This window comes from Acanthaster planci, linkage group LG08 (genome assembly GCF_054643075.1).
Source record: "Acanthaster planci isolate LZ-2023a linkage group LG08, COTS_SCS, whole genome shotgun sequence".
Classification (NCBI taxonomy): Eukaryota; Metazoa; Echinodermata; class Asteroidea; order Valvatida; family Acanthasteridae; genus Acanthaster; species Acanthaster planci.
Window position 1 is genome coordinate 351,831 of NC_141784.1, and position 12,577 is coordinate 364,407.

General features: G+C 41.3%; 1 protein-coding gene across 5 annotated transcripts in view; it reads right to left on the minus strand.

Moving 5' to 3' along the window:
• The window catches only part of gulp1 (GULP PTB domain containing engulfment adaptor 1), a 38,393-nt gene extending 25,925 nt beyond the window's left edge, over window positions 1-12,468 (minus strand). For 2 of the 5 annotated variants that reach the window (XM_022232706.2, XM_022232700.2), the window contains exon 1: window positions 5,780-5,965. The gene's annotated coding sequence lies outside the window, so the exon portion shown is untranslated. Of the gene's footprint in view, window positions 1-5,471; window positions 5,496-5,779; window positions 5,966-6,532; window positions 6,695-12,291 lie in introns of those variants that run through there. The other 3 variants (XM_022232701.2, XM_022232705.2, XM_087140458.1) reach the window with 3 other exon arrangements.
• Window positions 12,469-12,577: the final 109 nt, after the last annotated feature.

Below are 12,577 nucleotides of genomic sequence, written 5' to 3' on the forward strand. Positions count from 1 at the left end.
AGCCTTCTGTTGTAGTCAAACCCAAACAATTTTCAGCATATTTGTTTAAAAAGATCTGAATAACTCTTCATTATTCCTTTGCAGACCACTGTGGGAATAACAGTGCAACCAAGGTTAATCTAATGTCAACAAGTCTGCACTTCATTAAAGAGCGAGAGAAAAAATGTAAATTCATTTCAAGTGAAACTGGAGAAAAGCATACCGAATACAGAATGAAATTGGTCAACTCCTTGGTTAGTGTACAAGTTGCTTAGTTTATATGCAAATTCTTAGCATAACTACACACATGTGCACCGTAACACTATTCTCCAATTATGGGCTGAACAGAAGTCTGTCCTGGGCCAATTGCACTTGATACAGTGTCTGAACAGACCATGCAACACTTGTGATGAATTATTACACATGTTCACATCTGATAGCATTTTGGATTGTCTGAAAAAAATAGAAGGAAATAAACATTCTAGAATATCCGAATAACTGCCTGTGCAAGGTAAGACTAAAATGCTGGAAATCTTGTCATGGAAAAAGCAATCCACCATCATGACTCATGACTAAAATGCTCCACTATTTGTGACTAAGTCGGTAAAAAAAAAAATCATAAGGCAATTTTTTCCCCAGATTCCCTTTAAGGCCTGTTACTCAAACATGGCTCTGGCAATTGTGACTTCATTTCATGGAGGGGGTCTCACAGGTACATGTATTGGGTAAGTCCATTTTCAATAAACAAGGAAGTACTGGGCTTTGGTTGCCATTGACCTTTTGTATGGAACAATATGAAGTCACTGCACTGTACATGTTCTACATGTAGACATAGTCCAAGTTGTGACAAAGTCATGTAAAAAATGAGCAAGCACAACTCCTCAATAAAGTTCTCTTCTTATGAACTTCTCCCCTCTCTCCTGGTCAATTTATCCAATGAAAGCAAGTTTACATGTACATTGATTAACAACTTATGAAATTCAGTCTATACACCTAGTCTTAAGACTTGCATTTGAACTTTGGTTCATGAACTAAGATGGGCTGGGGATGTCCCTGTCCCTGAATCAGACCTTCCAGCTGCAATGACCCTTATGCTGAAATGTATGTATACAGCACTGTTTATCCACTTAAGCCCACAACACCAACTTTAACTGGGTTACATGTATATCAAATAGATCAGTTATCTGTGGTCAGGTTACATTCACACTCACAGCCTCAGAAAACCTGCAACTGGATTTCCATGATTCTAATATCCCTTTCAATGAAGCCTAATACGAGTACATTACATGTAGCACTGTTTATTTGATAGCATTGGGACCTTGAAAATGTATGTCGAGTAAAACCAGGTTTACAAGTTCAAAGTATCGGTGTACCCCTACAGGCTTACATAACACTGCCCCTTTAACCGGAACCATGCTCTCCTCATACAACACTGCACTGCCAAAACAGGCACTTTGTCCTCTCAGCTACATGTACATGTACACATGTACCAAGGTCATCCAACCCATTGACCCTGAGACAGCACCATAGAAACTGCACCAATTCCTTCCCTGTTCTAAGACCACAACATCTATAAATGTACATTAGGTCAACCTCTGCAGCCTGGACCAGGTCAAGCCCATGTGGGTGTCAGGTTCGGAGCTGCCCTGCAAAGGTCAAAGGCCTCTTGTGGGATCAGCCCGAACAGTCAGGTTTCTAAGGTTTGCATGTGTACACTGAGATCAATGCACAAGAATGACTGTGTTGCTTTTCAATTCAAAACAGTATTTGATGATGGCGATAGGTACAATAACATGTTTACTCTTCTTTTTCCAGTGCATGTACCGGTACATGTACCTTCAGCCATGAATAAATTCCCTGCTTAATTTAAATGAAGTGTTACCCTCCTCTGGCACACCAGTGATCCTCATTAAGGCTGCTTCAACTGAGAAAAATCCAGATGTTAAATCATTTATTTTGCTGACACCAAGCAGTGGTGAATTGGATTGAGAGCCGCACTTTAAAAAATAAATCCTGAAGGTTATTCACCATGCCAATTCATAATCAGTTAACCGACCCTTAAGCTGTGCACTGTACCAACCTTTGCCAGTTACTTTTTAAGCTTGAAGGGAAAACATGTTGTCAAATTCAGGCTGACAATCCTGGGCTCTCTCCAGTATATATCTCCAGTATATATTACTAACATGTACATGTATAATAGGCAGGAAGTATGTGTGGGAAAACATTTTTACAAAGGGATGGGCATATTGAATTGAACAAAAAGTGGACTCATATTTTTTTCATTTTTTGTAGTTTCAGTTAAACAGTGACCAATCTGTGTAGGGGTTAGATGATCCATGTTTGGTAAACTGAAGATATTTTGAGATCTGAACATTCTCACGGTGAAGGGTAGAGCACGCTGCCAAAAACACTGCCTCTGTATACCGGTACATCGGTTCTTTTCACATCACAACCCTACTTGCTCACAAAATGGATATTTCTTCCATGGGCGTCACCGCAAGCTGTTCCACAAAGAGATCTTTCATTTCTCTTGCAGAAGATTCGGTGAGATTCGGCAGGCTTTAGAACTTGTGGCACCGAATTTTGCTGGGACCGGAAGGATACATGCAAAATGCACGTGGACAGATCAAGTGTCAAGAGGTCTGCCCTAGTAAGCAGGTTATGGGTTTCAGTTCCACCTGATTAAGCTTGAAATTTTTCCCAGGGTCTTCCGACAATTGAGTTTAAATTAACATATGTACATGTATCTGTACATGTAAAATACATGCAACTGTTGTGTGATTAGAGTTATGTAACAGTACCTACATATTCAAGCAGTTCTATTTAACCCATGCTTACCTACATCATACATGTACTGGTATACCTTTTAAAACTGAGCAATATTTGCTTACATGAAACAGCATACTGTACACGTAACACAGCAAAAGGTGACATGATAAAAGTACATGAAATGAAAATGTTCCAGCTTACAGTGATGCCCTCAACGATAATGATACCGAACGTGATATTGCAAAGAGTGATGCAAAAAAAACATAATTCTGTTCGTTCATCATAATTACTGAAACTAGAAACTATACCCACTTTTTTTTTTTAACTGACAATCATGAACTGGCCGAGAAGGTCAAAGAATACCAACATTGGGATTGCATAGTGTTCCGATTGAATTGGAACTTTTCCGGTTATTTGAGTTTCAAGGCTTAAAATTCGGAATGTTCTTATTTCTGTAAAAAGGGAAAAATTTTTTTTTAAATGGGAGGGGAACCATTTGTCAAAATGGCAGTTGTTACCACAGAAACGCATAGATCACCATATCACTTTCAGAACTACACAAGCATTTCATTATCGCACGGTGCCCAACTAAAAATCAAAACTATGGGCAAATTCACCCCTCGGCAGGGAATTTTGAATGCACAGTAGAAGAATTCCCATCACAAAATTCTATAAAGGATTAAAGCTACATGTATTTCCGTTACACGTACATGCTTAATTTGGCCCATTCAAAACAGAGGAGAAACAGGAATGTGGCATGTAAATTCACAATGACAAGAGAAAATTTTTGAAATCCCTTGCCCTAAGGCAGGGCAAATATGCCTGTGACAGGTACTAAGAAGAAAGAGTAATGTTTATGTATCCTCATGCAGAGTTCTAGCCCAGCTACCTGTACACCGTAACTCTATAGGGAAAAATACTCTGGTAAGCCAAGAACATACACGTACATAATGTGCAGTAGTTGGCAGGCCTTGGCCATCTGTTTTGATGATGGGAGTTGGGAAAGAATTCTATTCGAATGGGCTTGTTGACAGTTAAAGAATGACATCAGAAAGAAGTAAATCAATTACAAGTCAACTCATGTTTATAAAGTGTTTAACCCTGACCATGCTCTATCCAACAACGATTTCACAAATAAAAACTTTGTCCAGTGGGTTGGGGCTTCAAGTGTCTCAGGGCACTGAAAAAAATCATAATTCCAAAGGAAGGACCCTAGTACGTGCACATGTAGGATTGTATTTTCAAGAATAACAAGTTCGAGTCAGCAGCAAAAATGCAAAAACAGACTTCAATACCATCTTGTTTTTCAGTTTTCTTTGTTATGTAAAAAAAAAAATGAAATGATAGCCAGGTTTCCTTGTGAGTTACTAACAATGCCACTTTCCGTGGCTGCCTGGAAGGGCAATTTTTTCCCAGGCAAGGTTAGGGGCATTATAATAAAATGGGTGTATCTTAACCGTGCCTGTGCATTTTTCATCAAGGAAGGTTGGGGGCAATTATCTTAAATGGGGTACACAAACTTTCAAGCATAAGATACAACAAAATCGCCCTTTTGGCAGACTTGCAAGGTAGCTCTGTTAGAAGAGCGTTATACTTAGAACCAACAAGCTGGGGGTTCGAGTCTGTATGTAGTAATTTTTCTTGGTAAGGAATTGGTTTGTTGGAGGATGTTTTTATAATAGTTAAGTAAAGCCTGACATTTACCTTAGCACTTAAGTTTCTAAGTGTCCACTAACCTGATCGAGCTTGCAGTTAACCATGCCCGCATATGATAATTACCCCTAACCTTCCTAGGAAAAAATTACACCGGACGGACCTTTATAAGCCTAGCAGAGACGCCATGATCCCTGAACTACATGTAAACTCCTCCCCAAAGTCTATACCATCCACTGCTTACTGTGCTGCACACTTCAGAGAACTACGTACTTCCAGAAATGTAACATTTTTGCAAATCTTACAGACAGTGATGCACAACTTGCCATCAGTTTCAGCTATTGCAATTAGGCCTATGCCAGCTTACGCTGTCCTCACAATTATTTATGCAGCAAGATTTCATACATCATATCCAGATGAGGTTAGATGTCTGCTGGGAAGGTTTAATCACCTTTTATATCAAAAAAATGGAGGAAGTTATTATGTATTTTGCCCATCCACACCATAGAAATTCAAAAGCAGGTACCCTCTCATTGTCAGCAGCATGATAGCGTAGCCAATATTAGAACAACTCCCAAACATTTTTTTGTTTTCCTGTTACCAGCAAATGAAAGCTGTACTATGATTGGCTGGAGAAATTGCAAAAAAAGACCCCTGAAATGACTGCTTACATGGGTGCAAGGTAAAAATCCCATGAGAAGAGTGTGACAGTTTGACCTTTACCTGGCTAAGAGACTGATAATGTGGGACGGCCTAAATGCATCTATTCCAGTTGACCAATCAAGATGAATAAACCTCTCCGGCTGACACCTGTCCTCATCAAGAAGGATGTACGAGTTGCATAAAACCTTGTACTGCAAATATTTGTGTCAGCAGAGCAAATTGGCACAATCAAACATATCAAACATGTCAAAATAGCCAAAACTTGGAGAGTGACTCTTGTAAACGTAGTGTATGTAGGCATACACCATCTCTTAAAGTAAGGAAAACTAAAAACCTTACAGTTAGGTTGGGATAGAAAACCAAGAAATGTTTGATTAGGCCTATATTATACAGCATGTGAACAGCACCTTTGACATGTTTGAGAGTGATTTACAACCCAAGCTGTCCTATATTAACATGCCCAGTGGCAGCAGTGTTATTTACTGATGACGATAACGGAGGCAGGCATGAACAAGGCCAAGCAAAGCTACAAAACTAGGCCTACATAAACAGGCCTGGTACAAAGCCAACTCGACATCTTCATGACATCGACAACTCGATGGCCAAGGCAGCCCAACCACTGACCACGTTATGGTCAAAACCATCAATCTTAATCATCCACAAAATGTCCCCAATTTCCGAAGAAAATCTGTGTAATTTCCGCAGGATACAGTACCTGTACTGTAGCTTCTGCCAGTTTGGACTTCCTGCACCGGATCTGAACATGCGTCAAACGTTTATTGATACAAACATGTTACGACGACATCCGGATCCGAGCACGAATAGCACACGCCTCCACCTACACTAACATGAACCCCAGCAGAGCTAGAGCTACTTGACCCAAACGCAAACCACATTGCACATTGAGTCAAGTGCGCGTAGTCTTGGCCCCCAGACCCTGGTGCTTGATAAGAGATCACGAAAAGCGCGCCCTCTAACGACCCCACGCATAAATGACAGAAAGTAAAATACTGTATACGGCAGTTTTCGCTCGTTACCCAGCATCCGAACAGGCGACGCGTGACACGCTGGCACGTTAGCCATCATCAGTATTTCACACTTGGGATATCACAATCATGGCCAACAACGTGGGCGCCCTTTACGACTATTAGTAAAAAAAAAATCAAACAAAAATAATACATACAGTGTATATGACTAAACTAATACATATATATATAGAGAGAGAGAACGAAAGTTAATTAAATATATATATAAAAACGAAAATTCAAGAACTTCAATCAGCACGCATACTCCCTTATCGTATTCAATCCAGAACTGGCGCAGTAACAGGCCCATAAAATACTTTGTAAATGTTACTATTATTTTCATATTTATTTAAGCGTTCTATTATAATTATTATAAAAGACGAAACTGGCAGAGTGAGAAAAGTATAAGAGCTACAAGTTGCCATCCGGCAACCTACACAAACCTGAAGCGTCAAGTACATCGCACCATCCAAACGGTACAACTGTACTCGGTAAGAAGCATGCAGCGTTGGTTCTGGTGCAGTATCTTTTCCGCCGTAGACTATGCAGATGCAAAGTAGATGATAGATCTAGAGATGTGCCTCCAACGGGCACACAAGGCACATCTGGAATAGAAATGCATAATGGAAGGGACGGATTGGACAATATCTTATACAGCATACAGAGTTTGCTGACACTTCGACAGCGACTCGGTTGTACAAAACCCTGCCACCAGAAAGAAAATTGGTAGTTCGAGAAACTCTGTCAATGAGATGGTGAGATCGAGCAGCAGATGACCAAACAGGGGCACAATTATAGTCCAAATGAGAAAGGTCAAAATATCGGAAACAAGTCGCATAAATAGTTGTGCCGCCAAACAATTTGTAAGCTTTCCTCAAAATCCCAAGCTTACAAGAAGCACGACCAACACTTTTTTGGCCTGAGTCACCGTATTAGACGGGACGGGTTGCCGGTGAAAAAAGGGGATGCGAAAAGGCTGAGAAAGAGATGCGGATTTGTTGGCCCGAGTCACCGTGGCAAACGGGGCTGATTGCCAGTGAAAAAAGGGGATGCGAGTAGACTGAGAAGGGGATGCGAATTCGTTGGCGTGAGTCACCGTGTTAGACGTTGAAGTTGACGAATGTGGCGCTCAAAATTTAACTTTGGATCAAACTTAACTCCTAAAATGTCAAGATCACCACACTCGTCAAGCGCTGAACTGCCAATAAGCAAAGTCCCGTGTGCAGGAGGGCAGTGCTGGATCGCGAAACGCACAGAGTTTTCGGACTTGGACGCGTTCAATTTCATGTTTCACTTATCACACCAGGCTGCGACGGAGACCATTAAGTGACTCACAGACAGCGCCTGTATCGAACTCTCTAAATGTCTAGTATACATGTAGAATATCATGAGAGAATAACCTGCTGATATCGGCAGACGAATTTTTGACTTGTATTAACGTAGGTGCAAGTTTACAAAAGGGATAGGGTCATGCCATGTGGAAGGGCAAATTGCATCCTCAGGGGTGGTACGATGGGGATGTGACCGCGGATGTTTGAATCGATCGTTTTACATAGATTTGTACTGATCATCGGAGCTCGAGTGGCATTTCATCCTTGTTTTTATCAGTTTTTAATTTCTTTTTAATGGTGATATTTTCACTTTTTAAACGTAGCAAACTGGACGAAGCCGGGTTGGCCGACAAGGCTGAGTGTCAACAGACACGTGATCACGTAATCATGGCATGTGCACAGACACTGCAGGTGTTTAATTTTTACTGGGCGTCGGAGCTCAAGTGGCGTGTTATCGTTTTTATAATTGTATCCCTTTTTATTCATTTGTAATGCCGGCATATTAACTTTTCCAACGTTGCGAACTGTGGAGGAGGCTTGGAAGCTGCAGGGCTGGGCTGACAAGGCTGAGTGAGTGTCAACAGATACACGATCATGCATGGGTATATTACCGACAGGCAAAATGTTTGGCTAAAGCAGGCCTGACGTAATGGCATGCGCAAACGTAGGTGTTTAAATCGATGGTTTTACATGTTTTTTTTTTTTTTTGCTGAGCGTAGGAGCTAAAGTGGCGTTCTACCAATATCATATTTTATCCTTTTTCAATTTATTTTTTATGCCGGCATTTTAACCTTTTAAACGTTACAGACTGTGAAGGAAGCTCGCCTTGGCTGACAGGGCCGAGTGAATGTCAACAGACATCCGATCATGAGGAATGACAGGCAAATGTTTGGCTAACGCTGGCCCAACATGATGGCATGCACAGATACATTGATGAGAATTAACGTCAAGGATCCAAGTTGTAATGGTAGGCCTACCCGGTTGTTGGTAGGAGGGATGGTGGTAATGTTGAGATGCTTGGTTTCAAGATTGCCGAGGTCCACGTCTGTACTCTTGCTCATTCTTCTTGCCCTGCCCTTGCCATTTCTTGCCCGTGCCCCTTCTTGCCTACGTGCTATCTTGCCATTGCATCTTGTTTCTTTGCCTCTTCTTGACATGCCACGTTCTTGCCAAAGATTGCTCAAATCTTGCCATTTCATGCGTGTTTTTCAGGCCCGTAGGCTGGTGGGGGGTTTCGAACGAACCTCCCCTTCGCTTCCGAGTTCCGCTCTTTCTCTTTTATTAAATATATAATTGTAATTTACCGTAATTTTCGGAATATAAGCCGCAGTTTATACATTGATTTTCACGCGGAAAATGTCTCTGCGGTTTATAATGAACTGTGGGCGGTTTATACGGCAACATTTAAGAATGAAATCAGTCATTAAACGCTGCGCCATGCCTGCAGCGCAGCCGGTCCCCGGGCCGCCGCCGCCGGCCAGCCACGCGTACCAGCGGCGCAGCGTTCCGGGCACAGGGACAAGGACAAGTTTTCATTGGTTACCGTTCACATTGGCTCTACTCACGTGTTGGAAATGAAAGAAACCAGTCCAGAAAGACTGAATAGACTTGTAAATGCACCGTAAGTACTGCTCACACCTCACAAAGTGGCGCAGACCATATGGGCACTTCGAATTTTCGCTTCGAACGTCTGTGTATGGAGCAATATTTTACCTCCAGTTTCACAAAAGGTGAAATTTAATCAGACTCCAAATATTCTGATTCATAAATGTTGATTTCATATAACCACTACAAAGTTCCAATGACATATTAATTAGGTCCGATTTTATTTCCGAAGTGCAAAATGAAATGCGCCTCAAAAATTTTTTTTTACATTTTTAGTTGAGTATTTAGTTTAGGTCAGTGGAGGTAATTATGATTTACTAGAATTTATCACTTTTTTAGAACTTCTGAATTATTTTTTTTCTGATTTTTTAAAATAATTACAGTCATACCATTCACTCGTCACTCAGCGCCAAATTCAAGGTCCTGAGTGAAGAGCAAATTCATATAACAGGCCAATTTACAACACGCCGTGAATATTGAAAACTGAAGTAGGGGGACTTTGCAAGTCTATACATGCGTCCTTCGGTTCACGACAAACATGGAACTTTGATTTTGTGTTCCAGAGCACAATATGATAGGCCTTTGTATAAAAATATGTGTTCACAGTACCAAAAGTTCCACTTTTGGGTTTAACCCCCTCCCCCCGTCTTTGGTCAGACAACGGGCCTGTTTTTGCCATGTCATGTTCTTGCCGAAGAACGCTCAAATCTTGCCATTTTTATGCCCACTTTACCATGTCACGTTCTTGTCACAGAATGCTCAAATCTTGCCAGTTGTATGCCCATTCTACCACGTCTCGTCCTTTAGATTGCTCAAATCTTGGCACTCATGCCTGTTTCGCCACATTGCTATATTCCTGCCAAGAAATACCCAAATTTTGCCATTTTGTGCATGCTTTTGCCATATTGCCGGTTTCATACGTTGTCATGCACTGTCTGTTCTTGCCATATTAAAATGTTCTCGTCATTCTTGTCATTGTGTCTATATTCTTGAAATGCATGTATTGCCTATATCAATACATGTCTTGCATGTTGGCAGTGGGCATATGTGATATTCTCCATACTGTTCCAGGATATCATTCACACTGTCATAAGAGTTCCTGGAGGCTATTGAAGAATTGAGGCAGCGGGCACCCCTCAAAGGAACATATTCAAATGTTGAGGATTTTGGAGGATAAAGGCCGAATACATTTGTTTGCAAGGATAATTGGAGGATTTTGAAGGATTGAGGATGATATAGCATAAAGGCCAAGCAAGGAAGTGAGGGTTAACATATACGCAAGACAAAGCTTGTCAGGTACGGCAGTGGATTGGTAGATAGAGGATGCTTGCTCAGACAAGAAGGATGCATGAGGCATGGAAAAGAAAAAAAATGCAACATATGGAGGTACAGTTTCACTAATCCGCAGGGCATGGAAGCAGGAGTGGGGGGATGCCAAAGATCCTCCAGACATGCAGTGTCGCTGGTGCCCTGCAAGGTTGGACCGTGTACCGTGCAATTTAAGGGCCCGGGCCCCGCCGGGTTCTTCGCAGGTCCGCAACACCTTCAGGTGATGAATAGGCAACACTGTGTCCAGCCAACCGTCGACACGCCCCTCTCCTGCATATGTACATCAAGAGTCATAGTTACAATGAAGAGATAAATATGGGTTTTCCAGGCCAATCCCAGCAAAAAATCGTTCAGTTTAACATAGGGCCCATTCAATTTCGTTTTAAAAAGAATGATCCTTTACACGAGCTTCATTCAATAATAAACAGCAGGCAATCGATATCGCAATGGAGCATTCTTCACGGAAATACGTTCATTCAACTTCCAAAGGTTGTTTCGTTCATTCACATTCGCCAAAGGCCTAGAAAGAGTCAATAAGTAAGTAATTAGTCAATAAGTAATCTAGTTTCTCTTTTGTCAATTCAAATTTGTTCCAGTGATAAGGACTTTTGGGATATATAAATCTGATTTTCAAGGAAATTCAGGTTTAACGATGGATCGTGATTTGTCAACGCGACTTTGTGCCCAAAAAATGTGGGTTCTTACAAAAGAGTGAGGTTCACAGAAAGAGAAAACTGGTTAAAACTTGTTAGGGTAATTACGCAGAGAAAGGCCTTTTAGTGTTTTAGTGTTAATCCTGAAGTTTCCCCTGAATTTTTGTTAACTTTATAGGCACTTTTGGAACTGCATCAGTGCTAATAGGAAACACACACACAAAACGCATCAGTGCACGCCAAAAGAGCAAAACAAAACCTTTCTTATTTAACTCAAGAAAACAGGAGTAGATACAAACACAGAATAAAGGATACCAAGGAATCATTCACAACCATCAAAAATGATTAAGGAACAAGCTGAGCATCATACACATGCACAATGACTTGCAGTAGAAGACCAACGGCATTAATATTCCTAAATTGAACACTCTGAACGCGAAAGAGATTTACTGTAAACGAAAAAGAAAATCACGCGCAGGTAAAAGAACCCGTACGCGTCGCTTAGTTTTAATTTGACTTCACTTATTGGAAAAAAGTGGCAGAGATTACGCTGAAGAATGGTGACAAACTGTGCCCACGAAAACGAATTTGAGTATCAGAAAAAAGAAAAAGAAACCCCCATACAAACAAAACCGTAGCATCAGTGCAAAAAATGAATAGGTAATGACGAAGATTAGTGGAGTTTGCTGAAATTGGCCGGGAAAACCTATTTACGAGTTGTGGATGTACTTGGGGATTTGACGGCAAAGCTGTGTTTGCCCCAGTAAATGAATGAGGGTCATTTGAGTATCTGTTAAACTGAGCACCTTTTGTGTTTTCTTCCACTTAAGCATGAAAAGGTCAACATCATTAGTAGCATATACTACATGTACATGAATCACAGGTCAGGGTATTTGCCTGTTTTATGGAGGCAAGTATTGAAGACCTTTGCAGAAAATTAAGCGAAGTCTATGTAGAAGGGTTTCTTGTGGGTGATAAATAAAATGTATATGTTCAGTTTTTATTTTTGGATTTCAACAATGTGATTTCGCTGCACTTGAGTGAAAGGTGGAAACACCAAACAAACGGGCCCTGTGCATCATATACGGCAGTAAATCAAAATTCTACAGAGAACAAGGTTTTGGGCCACAAACAGCAGACGAAGTGAGTAACCAGCAGTTACTAAGACGGGGGTTGGGGAACCATCATTGCAATTCAGAGAAAGTAAAGTGCATGTGATTTAACACTCCAAAGTCAAAGTGCGTATGAAATTTTTACAATCAGAAGAAATCACCCGATTCTTACAAAAATATGAAGGCCCGATGTACATAAGAAATAAACAGGATACCGGGTTGCTCTGTTAGCCGAAGAGTGCAGGACAGGTAGTCAGGCCTGCGGTCGTACGTCGCTACTTGCGTCCGATTGGTTTGCTGATGGGGTGTGGCTGGCCGACTTGGCGGGTATCAGGGCTTGAACTTAGGCAGGGACTTGCTCGAAGAGTCGTGATGTTGGCTGAAACCGCAATGCCTCACTCAAGTGAAGTGCCCAGGGTGTATGACCACACCCAAGCAGAATGCCCATGTAGGTTCGA